The sequence below is a fragment of the Photinus pyralis genome, unplaced genomic scaffold, assembly GCF_008802855.1.
Source record: "Photinus pyralis isolate 1611_PpyrPB1 unplaced genomic scaffold, Ppyr1.3 Ppyr1.4_LG6, whole genome shotgun sequence".
Lineage (NCBI taxonomy): Eukaryota > Metazoa > Arthropoda > Insecta > Coleoptera > Lampyridae > Photinus > Photinus pyralis.
This window is the reverse complement of record NW_022170663.1, coordinates 33,276,686-33,289,130: the sequence shown is the minus strand read 5'-3', so window position 1 is coordinate 33,289,130 and position 12,445 is coordinate 33,276,686. Positions and strand designations below refer to the sequence as shown.

At 38.3% G+C, this 12,445-nt stretch overlaps 1 protein-coding gene across 1 annotated transcript in view; it reads left to right on the top strand.

Annotated features, from left to right (window-relative positions):
• Window positions 1–397: 397 nt before the first annotated feature.
• The window catches only part of LOC116174603 (Krueppel-like factor luna), a 45,731-nt gene continuing 33,683 nt past the window's right edge, over window positions 398–12,445 (top strand). The window contains exon 1 of the mRNA XM_031492544.1: window positions 398–416. The gene's annotated coding sequence lies outside the window, so the exon portion shown is untranslated. The remainder of the gene's footprint in view (window positions 417–12,445) is intronic.

Genomic DNA, 12,445 nt, shown 5'->3' with positions numbered 1-12,445 from the left:
ATGCAAGATACTTTGTAACCCTTTCTTCTTTAACCATGATGAATCCTTAAAATACAGACAATTTAAAAAGATTCACGCGATTATTTGATTGAATGCAAATTTGAATTCGTTGATAATTTATATACCTACTTTCTAATTTGAATTTTCTTTTCAGGTAATTTTCCTACCCCATTTGTCTCCACTGTCAACAAGGGTAAGAATAATAGAAGCTAATCAATGATTCGAAGTGTTTGCTTGGGAAAATTTGCTTCCAAATGAGATTGATATTGCAATCTGTACTTGAATTGCCTGGCTAATTTCACGGAGCGATGGACCTTTGTGCTAAATAGCATTGAGAGAATTTTTTCACCACAACAGCATACGAATTTTTGTACAAATATTAACAGCGTGAATTATGCACTAGTTCGGCTAAATAGGTGAGTTTCTACACAAATAAGCAAGTATGCGCTATCTTGCCCCGTTGAAATGAAACTGAGATTTACTTACTATTTTTTCTTTAGAAGGAATAATGCGCCTGTTTGCAACATTGGAACGAAATTTTTGGCGTGTCAATAATGTTCATAGGTCGATTCCTTTAGGAATATTAAAATGCGAATTCTTAAAAATAACCGACCACTACTTTCTACAAATCAAACGTTTAAAATAAATTACAGTAATTGTGGTGGGTAACAATCTTGTTCTCTTTGGAAAATGCCGCTTTGTTGAAACAGGTCGCTTCGATGGTACGTGATGAATGCAAAACTTCAGCGAAAAAAAAGTCCCGTACATATTGGGCATCGAATCAAACCGGCTGCAGCTTCCCGAGATCGTGATTATGCACAGGAATAAAATGCCAATGTTCCGCTGTGTGGATATTCATTTTACCCAATTCATTAATTAGGTTTTGTTGCAGGTAAATGCACAGATTAATTGTCCTCAAATTCCCCGCCGTATGCCGTTGTATACAACATTTTATTTATCGCCTAATGTGCTATCTAATAGCGTTCCTTAAAATTTAGGAGCTGGCTTTCAATCAACCGTTACAATTAGCGATGTGACGAATTGTAATTAGTTGTAATTGTTAAATTAAATAAGCATAAAGAAACTATACTTTTACAATAAAGTATACATCACTTATAACTCAAACGGAAACTGAAGGCACGAGGACGGACGGACTCGAGCGCCACCAGGGAATGCGCAATTTGCCCCTGGGTAAGGTTTAGAAACGGATGCCACAGATAACACGTCGGAGAAACGGTCTTCAGAGATCTTGTGGGCAACGGCGATCGGCTTCTGGCGAAGCACTAATATTAAGTACCGGTAGCTACGGGTAATCAAATACAGAAAAGCAGCCTGTACCCCTTTTGTAATTAACAGAATGAAAAATATCAAACGCTTACCTTTTAGTTTAACGGAACAGTGATAAAGATTAAGCTAACGTGTCTTGCAAATTGGTAAACATGGAAAAGGCACAAGATCTTACGTTTCGGTTAAAACACTAAAGGCAAGAAGATCCCCGCGAAAATCTCAGTTAATTAATCGCACTTCCAAAGAAACCACTTACGGCCGGTTCGGATGTGATTCACTGCAACTCATGTAAATAGGTACTGTTAATTTATAGGTACTCACTTCAATGGGCGAGATTAAATTTCAAAATTCGGTAATCCATTATTAATTGGTATGTTGGGAACAACTGGCGGGATCGGCAATAGCACGGCCTCGGCTGGTTTGCTTTATTTATAGAGCGCGTGAACGCTGCCTTAAAAACTAACTACCTACATTGTCGATCGCCAGATGTCACTAGCTAAGAATAGCAAAACATTGCGCGAAATGACATTTCCACTTCCCTTGCGTATCAGTAATCATTTCTGTATAAAAAAGAAGATCCTTCTGATTGACCGGGCACTTCTTCCTGTCACTTACTGACCTGAAAACCTGATATGCAGATCTGAAAACTTAAAACCGTTCATCTGCTTTCCCTTTACTCATTTCATACCACTTTCCGTTTATCCCTTTTATCTTGTATCGTTAAACCAACTTTTCCTGCATCATTAACGTCGCCATCCATATATTGTATATGTACCGGGTGACCCAATAAGACTGTTCCTCGGCCATATCTCGGGAACCGTTCGTCGTATGACTAGGGGTAAACAAAATTATTGGGTAAATCGGTTATGAAGAATCGCTGGAAAATATTTTCAAGTTCTAAAAATGACCACTAGAGGGCGTAACTGCCATCTTAAATTTTAAAATTGCATTTTCTTTGTAATTTTCTAAAATGCTGATTTCTAACCAAGAAGCATTTAATATGCTGGCGGCAGTGGTTCGTGGTCGATTCGGATAACGCAAATAGAAGAAGTGGGCAGCGATGGTCGCATTTTCAAAATACTCAAAATATTTCGCCAGCATATTAAATGCTTCTTGGTTAAAAATGGGCATTTTAGAAAAGATTACAAATTCAAAAAACTGCACTTTCTGAATGTAAACACAGTAGAATAATTTACAAATTACGGCTGTTATTATTTGATAATGCATCGTGTTTCATTTGTTTAATTTTCGAAGGCCCACCTAAAAGTGTAGGGTGCTTTTGTTTCGCGCCATCGACAAATACCGGAAATACGTAAAAAGTAAATTTAAGATACAATTTAAGCATTTTAAAATTAATTAATTAATCTCACTTTCCCAATATTTGAGGTTAGGAACAAGATTTTGAAAAACTGTTTTCACTGGTCTCTTTGGATGTTATTTGGATACTTTTTCATAAAAAAGGTCATATCACTCCATTTGATTTTTTATATTTTTTTAGGATTTTGGGTTATAGTGTGAAAACTAACCCCCTGGCGGAGAAGGATTTAATTAAATTAACTATAGTTTGGATTCTCATTGCCCAAGGAATGCTCTTTTCAACCTTACCAAATTTGTTAAAATCGGTCAAACGGTTAAGAAGCAGGTTATTGCAAAAACAATTGAACCCCCACGTTTTTGAAATAACTGAGAAATTTAAGATGGCTGTTGGTCATTTTTAGAACTTTAAAATATTTTCCAGCGATTCTTCATGACCGATTTACCCAATAATTTTTTTTACCCTCAAGTTATTTGACGAACGGTTCTTATTGGGACACCCCGTACAGGGTGTATAATAAAAGTGTAAAAAATTTTCAGGGGGCGCAATCCCTTATCATTTTATTTCAATTTTGATTGTTACATTCGTAATCTTAGATTTTGGCCAAATAAAGTGTCCACAGGTAGTTACAGTTACCTGGATCCAATTCCTGTAGTAAAAATGGCTTATCTGTTTTTTAAATCTGAAAATTCAAAAATTCTCTCCTCCGCCTTTGACCCATTTGATAGCAAAAAAAACTCAGAAGTTTTTTGGCACCTCATATCGAAAATCGAAATGTAGGTACAATGGGAAATTTCTTTTACAAAAATTAAATAGCTACAAAATGCTCAAAATCGAGCCGTTCAAGGACACAATTCGAATTGAATATAAATAAAAAAATACACATTACCTTATTTATACGACGTCTAAAACTACCATCGAGTCGTCCAACCTTGGAAAAAATCTGGATCAGCATCTCTCTCAAATACGCGTAATGGAACCCAAAAATAATGTTGTTCGATAAAGCGCCTTATTTGAGTTAATCGCATCGTTTAGGGCTCTATGTGAATATATTCGATTTATAGAAAATTCGACGAGGGAGATACTTGCTCGTATAACTTGACGGAAAACTGACAATACATGAACTTTGACGACTGGGCCGCCTCAATTTACATTGTTATTAAATTTCGAAATTTTGATTTCGTTGGGGGTATCAAAAAAAAAATTCTGGTGGTACCGTTCAGACCCACAAATCAACAGATTTGGGATCGCTACGTCTTCAAACTTCCAAAATACTGAATTGCCGAATGCTGAAAAAAGGTAGGCATAAAAACGCGCAAAAACCCTTTAGCGCCCCTTGTGGTAGCAAAATTTTACTCATCGGTTCCGGTGGTAGTGCGCTGTCGGTCCGATAGAAGTGGCACCCGACAAAATAATAATCGGCAGTAGGGAAGTTGGTGTAATGTTGTGTAAACCACTCTATGCGGGTGTTTTGTTGGAGATCAGCAGCCCGGCAGTATTGATGGGTCATCCTGTATTTGAATTTCAATTTTTATTTTGACGTTAAAATAAAAAAAAATAAAAAAAATGGAATTAAGCGCAATTCCGATCATATCATTCGAATTTTAGATTAATCTTGATTTGTACTAGAATTATTTGATAATGTAATTTTCGAGGTAATTTTTGTTTAAATAGTCGCCTGTACTTTGTTTATTTAATTGTAAAGGAATTACGCGTTAAAACATTAAGTTTATTCATCCGGAATTATTTGCGCGGTCTTAGTAAAAGTTTATCTCCTGTCGTTTGCGATAAGAGTCATTATCGCTGCGAAAACTGATTAGTCTTAAGATAAGCTAGTGTTATCGCCGAGTTAAGATACGCGCCCATAGATCGGCATCGGAAACGCGGTATAGATTGGAAAAAAAAGGTAAATAGTAATACTGAGAATCCTTCAATATTCCGTTGTATCGATTTATTCTTCCCGAAGCTCAGTTGTTGATGAACAAGACGAGTAGGTACCTTAAGCACACCATTAGCCTTTCTTCTGCTCCAACAGGTTTGCGAGCCTAACACCTTTCTTCAGTAATGGTTTCTCTTACAGATTCTAACAAACAATGAAATTTACCACGCGTCATTCTGAAGTAATTAAAAAACCTTTTCTCGTCGTTCATTAAATCAGGAAAGAAATGCACATATTCCTCGAAAACATTTCTTCTTCTAAAAAAATCCCACAACCGTTAACACTTATCGGAATTGTCGAATTCGCCGCAATTATTCTTTTCAACTGAAACCATCAAACTCAGTTATCGTAATCACACATAGTTTCTCTTTTCCATTGACAATCACCAAACAATTTTGATCGCCTCGGCTCCTTTAACACAAATATTCACGTATATTCTTTTAACAAATTTGAAACCACCCTGCGGTAATTTATAGGGCGATCGTCTTAACTGCTCGCGCCTCGACGCAAACCTTCTTAACGACTCCGCGGCTTAATCTGAATTCTTCGCGAAATATAAAACTACCCCGCAAAAACTTACGAGTGGTTGACTTAAACTTTTTTACCCGCTCAACGCGAACGCTATCGTGGCTTAACGCGCATTTCTTGTCACCGTAAAGAGACATTCCCAAAGATGCAAACAACTATAACGGAAACTACGTTACGATATTCAGCCGAGATTGATTTCGCGACTCAGTGATACCTCGAACCAGAGGACTGTTACCTGTTCGAGGGGTAGGATTCTGCAAACAATAACTCTTCAGTTTGGAATATTTCGGTTGTTCAAACGTTGAATTTCTCATCAATGTAGGTTTTTCGGGGCAAGGGTTTACACTTGTGACCCAGATTTGTTATAGAGACAAAGAATGGAACCTAAATATCAGTTCTTTTAGTTTTGTTTGTAGAATATCCTAAACCGTTCTTGTTTAATCGGCGGCAGAGATTCGAGATGTTTTCTTTAGTTATAAGTTTCCGATTTACTCTTTTATCGTCGTTCGTTCTATGGAAACAAAACAGTTTTGTTGTTCTTAGCGATGTTAAATACCGCTAACTTGTTGTGTTTCCAAACATCTGAAATATTCATCCTGCGAGTCTGAATCCGCCGGACCACCACCGAGAGGATGGGAACGTTTGCTTATAATTGCAGATACGGGAAACGTTATTTAGTTAGATTAACTTCGCTTTTGCACGTACACCCGGGGGAGTTGAAATAATAATTTATTGAATCCGTGCATCTGGAAAATAGAACAAAAAAAAAGAAATCCTTTCCTAATTAAATTGTCGAACGTTTACCGATTTCATATGAAAAGAAAATGCCCCATGATTTAATTAAATGGGGACGATTGCGTAAGCTCTTCAATCGGTAGTCGTCAGCATTTCTTTGTCTTTTCCGCGACCTAACGTTCTCCTCAAAAGTCTGCAGTCGAGGAGGAGGCGAAAATAATTTTATTAAATTTGGCAACGCGTTTAATTGAAAATGAAGTTAACGCCTTCCATTATAATTACAAGTTTTATTAAAGCGTATTGTTTAGCGGATAATTTTGTTACCGGAGGCGGCAGATACAACGTTTATTTTGTAACGGCGGCGGTTACAAGTTGTAACACTGTTGTAAGGGGTTTAATGTTTTATAGATTTTGATAATAAAACAGATTCGTGTGACGTTTAATGTAAAGTTTTATTACAACCGCACGAATGCCGTAATGGCGGTTTTATTCAATAAAGCCCCCATCCTTTCATACTGTCGATACTGAAAACTTTTTATGGACTAAATATGAACCATCACGTTATAAAAGAAAATCAACAGACGAAAATAAAAGTTTGTTGACTAAAAGGAGAACGGTTGCCCTTCTTCTTCCACCACCGCTGCTCTTACAGCGAACGGCATTATTCTCATTACAAAAACGTAATTTCGCCACCGTTTTCCTCATTTTGAGTGTTTGCACTTGCAAAACGTCCATTCTTTTCATGAATATACTTAGTCTACTTTTAACACGACTAAACTTCAAAACTGAAAAATCCTCTTAATCTCTTTCTCTGGCGCAGTTCCATTAAAATAGTCTTCGAAATGCATTTCTAATTAACGTCTCCGATTGCCGTTCGATCATCAATTTATTTACGCTTCCACTTTAACGCCCAAAGGGGCGAAACGCGCCATAGCGAATTGTTTCGATAAATTTATCTTAAAAAACATCAATCAATGGCCGTTTCATTTATCATTCGGTTTAAACGACTCAATAGCTCATCCCTATCTGAATTGGTATAGAAGTGATACGTCAATAAAAATTTAAGCCAATCAAATCCGACGGGAAGCGGGCGCCGCCGGGGGCACGGATTTCCGGAATTAGGATCGCGGTTTTCGAGACAATTTCTTGATTTGAGCCGATGTAATGCGACAAAAATGGCCGCGAATTTGTTTTCGAGATTTTGAATCGGAACGAGTGTTCTTTTGCGAAATGATAGTACCCTCACACTTCTATAAGAGCGGATCTTCGCACCTTGCTGGTAGTTATTGTATTTTGTCCGATGCGCGCTTGATATTCGTAGTCGGAAACTCATATCTCGATGGTGCAAATTCTTCTTTAATTAGTTGTCCCTATACAGACCGTTTTAAAAATAGTAAACAATAATGTTAATTTTACGTCAAATTCAAGCAGACAGACTGTACTAATTGATTAAAGTGACCACTTCCCCAACCACACAACGTTTCCCTGATTTATAATGAGAAGGGTTACTTTTTCCCTTTACTAACAATTTACAATCTTGATAATAAAATCAACCAAGCTGGCGGAGTCCCCTTTTCTAGAATCGCAAAATTTAATTTCACGTTTAAAACTTCCACAATTGTTCGTATTTACCGTGATAGTTTCTGGGTCGCAAATTATTCTCAACAAAACTTTTTAAAACATCCACTTGTAAGGAACAATGTGTACTAGGAAATTTTATGCTCTTTTCAAAATCTCCAAAATATATAGGGGGGTATGAAAAATGTAGTTTAGCGTCGTATAAAAACACCCTGTATAAAACCTGTGTATCTCGATGGATTGTAGATAAAAAAAAGTACTCTAAGAAAGAGAGTGCAACTTAAGGCGAAAGTCTACAAGACTGTGATCCGGCCGGTTGCTCTCTATTGATCCGAGTGCTGGCCTGCATTGGTGAAACACGAGCGCGCACTTCGCTGGATGGAAATGCGCGTATTTTGATGGAGTTTGGGCCTGACGAAACTCGACCGAAGGCGTTTATAAAACCTATGCAAAAGTATATGTGGAAATAAGAGAGATGAAGAAAATATACTTGAATGATGGAAGGAATCTTTAAGGAGGGTTGAAGGAGTGAAGAAGTCGACAGGTGATACAGGTCAGAAATCCGCGAAGAAGTCGCGAGCGATCGCGAAGCATGCGTGAAGGAAGAAGGTTTGAAAAAAGCGTGAAGTGTGTATAACGAGGACGAAGATAAGAAGTGTAAAAGTAAGAGGAATGAGAAACAAGGATAAATTGTGCACAACTATTGTGCAGGTAAAGCGCATTTTTTTAACCGAAATAGCTTTTGTTTTGACATCACCAATGGGTATATTTCTTGCAGACGTCTCAATCGCCCTTTGTTAGTACCCTCTTCTGACAATCCGTTCTTGAGGTATAAGGGAATATATCCGATCACGATAAGAGGTCGAGGAGGAGGGCTATGGTTGGTAGAAATTAATTCCTTTCGTTGAGACCTTTCATTAGAGTACCATGAAGGATAAAACTAGTTCCACTCCCACCCCCCTCACCGTACTTTGATAAGAGGACAGAAAGAAGGGCAGTAGTTGGTAGAAAACGGTTCCTTTCGTTGAGACCTTTAATTAGAATACAATGAGAGATAAATTAATTTTTAAGCCCCCCCCCCTCAGGCCCCGTCGCTCACTGATCTCGAAAAAGAGTCGCACGGGAAAGTTATAGTTTCTAGAGTTTATTTCGATGAGACCTTTCATTGGAATACCATGAATGGTAGAACATATGTGTAACCCCCCCCCCCCTCAAAAGTTATGCACGTTTTACATTCAAAAACAGCATCTCAGGTAATAATTCGTGGGTGGGGGGGCCTTTTAGACAGCGAAATTTAATGGCTGACTGGCACACCTTCAAGGTATAGGCTACCTACTGCAAAACATTCCAGGACTCTTGGACTATTGCCCTAGAAGTGGGTCCGGACGGACGGACGGACAAAACGCAAACAATATATAAATAATAATTCTTAAAAAATGTGCTAAAAATAATGCAAAAGGAAAGGAAGAGAAGTTCGTGAAGGGGGCGTGCAGAAAGAAATCATGAAAAGGGGCACGTTAATAAAAAAAATAAAGGACATGTGGAAAAGCGTAGGAAGGGGATGTAAGGAAGACGGTACAGGACCAATAACCGCGGACCAAAATCCCCCCGAACTGCTTGCTTTTTCAACTTGACAAAACTTTCTCCGTAATCGGAAACTTTTTACACCGTTTTGGTTAACTGGCTTCTGCACAAATGTATTATATAAATGACGAACTGCGTGTTCAACAAAACAAACAAGGCTGACTGCCCGAAAAGTTAGCGTAAACAAATGTACACGCTCTTCAACCGTCGCCAAACTAGCAGTTTCGTTTTCTTGTTTCAGTATACAAAGAAACTCCACTTTTACCATAAAATAAACTCCTTTAAGAATTTTCAAATAAATCGCTAATCACGATGGAACTTCTCAGCATCAGAACACCGGCGCTAATTAGATTTAGTCTAACAATAAAACTTCTTATCACAAACGACTAGATGTAACCTTTTATAAAACATGCAAATTTGACCAAATGTCTCTTCCTTCCAGCACCTTATCTAAATTGAATAATTACAAAGCGATAATATTTAAACAAGACTTACCTACTCATTTACAAACAAATTTTAAAAGGAAAAAACAAACACTGAATGAAAAAATGAAACAAACCAACTATGTTCTCAAATAATCTCCAGATTTACTTCATAAATTGAAATAATTATTATATACAGGATGTCCCGTCAGTATTTTGGCACATTGTAGGGCTGCTCAGTGCTCATGGCCTTAGTGAGCTTAAGTGTCTCTTCTTTACCGACCTTTGCAATCATCTCCTGAATTTCGTCCACCATAAGTTGTGAAGTTATAGTCACCAGCCGTTGAGCCTTATCCACCCGTTCCCCAGCCTCACGAAGTGTTTTTTGGGATAAATTCGCTCATTCCCTTTTGTATTTGGTCTCCGACCTTCTCTAAATTTCGCTGAGATCTACCATTGTATTCATTCCACCATAGGCCAACCTCGTCGGCCATTGGGGACGGGGGCCCTACTCACACCGGCCATTTTAAGTTCATCATGGAGCGATATCTCCATTCTCCTATTCGAAAAAAGGGCTATCCACCCCGGGCATATTTTAACATTCGGTGATCGCATTCGCAGGGATCCGAATAATCCACCAGTACCAGTGGGTCGTTAACGTTTTGATTCACATCACAGTAGGCGCACGTTTGGGGGTGTGACAACCCTCTCGAGAGGTGCGTCCCCAGATCAGAAAGTCTATTGTCCAACTACCTGTTTGGTGGCTATGTTTCTATCTGTCGTTATCAATACGGGCAGTCATTTACGTTTGTAGCAAAAAAGGGATGCGTTTCAAATGGAGCCCACCCCCTTGAGCGTCTATTTACGCGGAATTTAAAACCAAATCGCACTGTGCTTTTGCGTCCCTTACCGCACATTAAATGCCACCTCAGCGGCTCTATCAACACCGAAAGTGATTAAGCTTCCACCGGTCTAGTCTTACCAAGGGCTTTTTAATTATACTAAGCCTTGGCTGAAACCCCGCCCACTAAAAAATAAAAAGGCAAAATAAAATTTCCGATAGTCGGTTTTCACGTGTTTCGCTGTTCGTACGTTAATTTGTCCAAAAACTTGATCACAGCTCCCTTCTTTCTCGTCTCACTAGCGTGCACCCTCTTACAATCTCAAAAAAATTTTAATTAATTAATTTTAAAAAGAAACAAAAACACTTTCAAACAGCTGCAGTTCAGTTAACACACGTTCAATCGCTCGGACTACGGCTAACATAACCTAACATAATCTGTTCAAAACATACAAACACCTCTGAATGCTAAACAAAATTTTAATCCAACCAAAGGAGTGGTATCGCTGAAATTAGATGCAATTTCCCATCAATGAAACAAAATAACCAAAATTCTTTGTTTGGATGTTATTAATATCAATAAATGCAAGACAAAGTTTGTTCAAGGGACGGGTGGTCGATTTCTTTAGGAATATTAAAATTATGTCAAACAATATTCCTTATGCACATTTCTAAAAATAATCGACCACTACTTTATACAAATCAAAACATTTAAAATATTTTAGTGGAGAACGTCACTTCCTTTAGAAATATGGAAACAAATCGCTTCCAAACAAACCGGCTTCAGTTTCGCGAAAGAAATCTTCAAGATCGCGATTATGCACAGGAATGTTAAGCCAATGTTTCGCTGTGTTGATTTGATCAATTTGTGAACTACGTTTTGTTGCGGGCCCAATGCACCGATTAATTCTCTGCCGTAATGTCGTTGTATACAAAAATTTTATTTATCGCACAAGGCGCTGTCCAATGGCATCAGTCAACTTGCTTTTAACCAGTCGTTACTGTTAGCGATCCGAAAAAAACTTCTTTGTTTATTTGAGTAAGGTTTAACACCGGAAGGTAAACGGCCTTGCTATGAATTTCCGTTTTAAGTTTTTTAGTATCGCTCAGCGACACATTGATTTGAAAAAAAATTAAAGAACTAATTAACGGTAAATTAAGCACTTACTTTCTTAATGTAATCATCTTTTCTAGTGGTCTCGTTAAGTTGATATCAACATCCGTTTTCAAGAAAGGTATGAGAGCGGCAAAATTTTTATTTCCACAACTAATTAACGGCAAAATGCTAGTATTTTTTTGAAGCTGTCTCACTAATTTGATGGAAATTTGTAGATGCCAAGCGGGCGATCCGGATTCGATTCCCGGTCCATGCTTTTTTATACATTAACCGTGTCTGCGTTTCGCCGATCGTTGACCTAGGAGGGGCTGGTATTTCTATATTACGAGAAATTCAAGAAATCCACTAAATTCGAGAGACGCCCCCTAGCGGCCAAACTATTCGATCGCTATTGAACTCAGAAACTCGATAGGTTGGGCACGATCTCTTTCAAGAGGATTTGGGTATATTCCAAGTCCACTGCATTAACTACTACACGGCGCCACCTCATCAACTTTCACGATCGTACAAGCAGGTTTTCTGGAACGGGGTGGGAGTTTTGATAACCACTGTGGAGAGGGCTTCGAATATCTTTCCAAGCTACATAAAATGAAATTGAATTTCACGTTCCTATCTCGGAGATGGCGATACCATAAACTTTGTCAATTACATTATTGGAGCATTAGCACACAAATCATAATGTACGAAATTGTCCCATTCAATTTTAACCGTCTGGTTAACATATTGACAAAAAGAGGGGTCGTAAAAAGAGTGCAATTGCTCGCGAATATCTTCGTTCAAATTGATATTTGCAATATGTGAAACTTTAGCAAACCATGCGTCACGCAGACAGGCTCGTGCTGGGCAAAGATAGGGTGCACATTTATATCACCCACAATAACAGCCCCCTGTTATTTACTCACGGCATGCCTACCTTCTACGAACCGGGGGGTGATTTGAGTAATAGACTCGTAGGTGGTTGCTTTTTCATCTCATTAATCTCACAAGTGCACCTTTATCATGTATACCCTTGCACATGTACAGTTTCGGTCTCCGACTTTCGCAGGGAGGTTGCGTGAATATTCGCAATGCATCTTGGTGATAAACCGTTTTTCTCTTT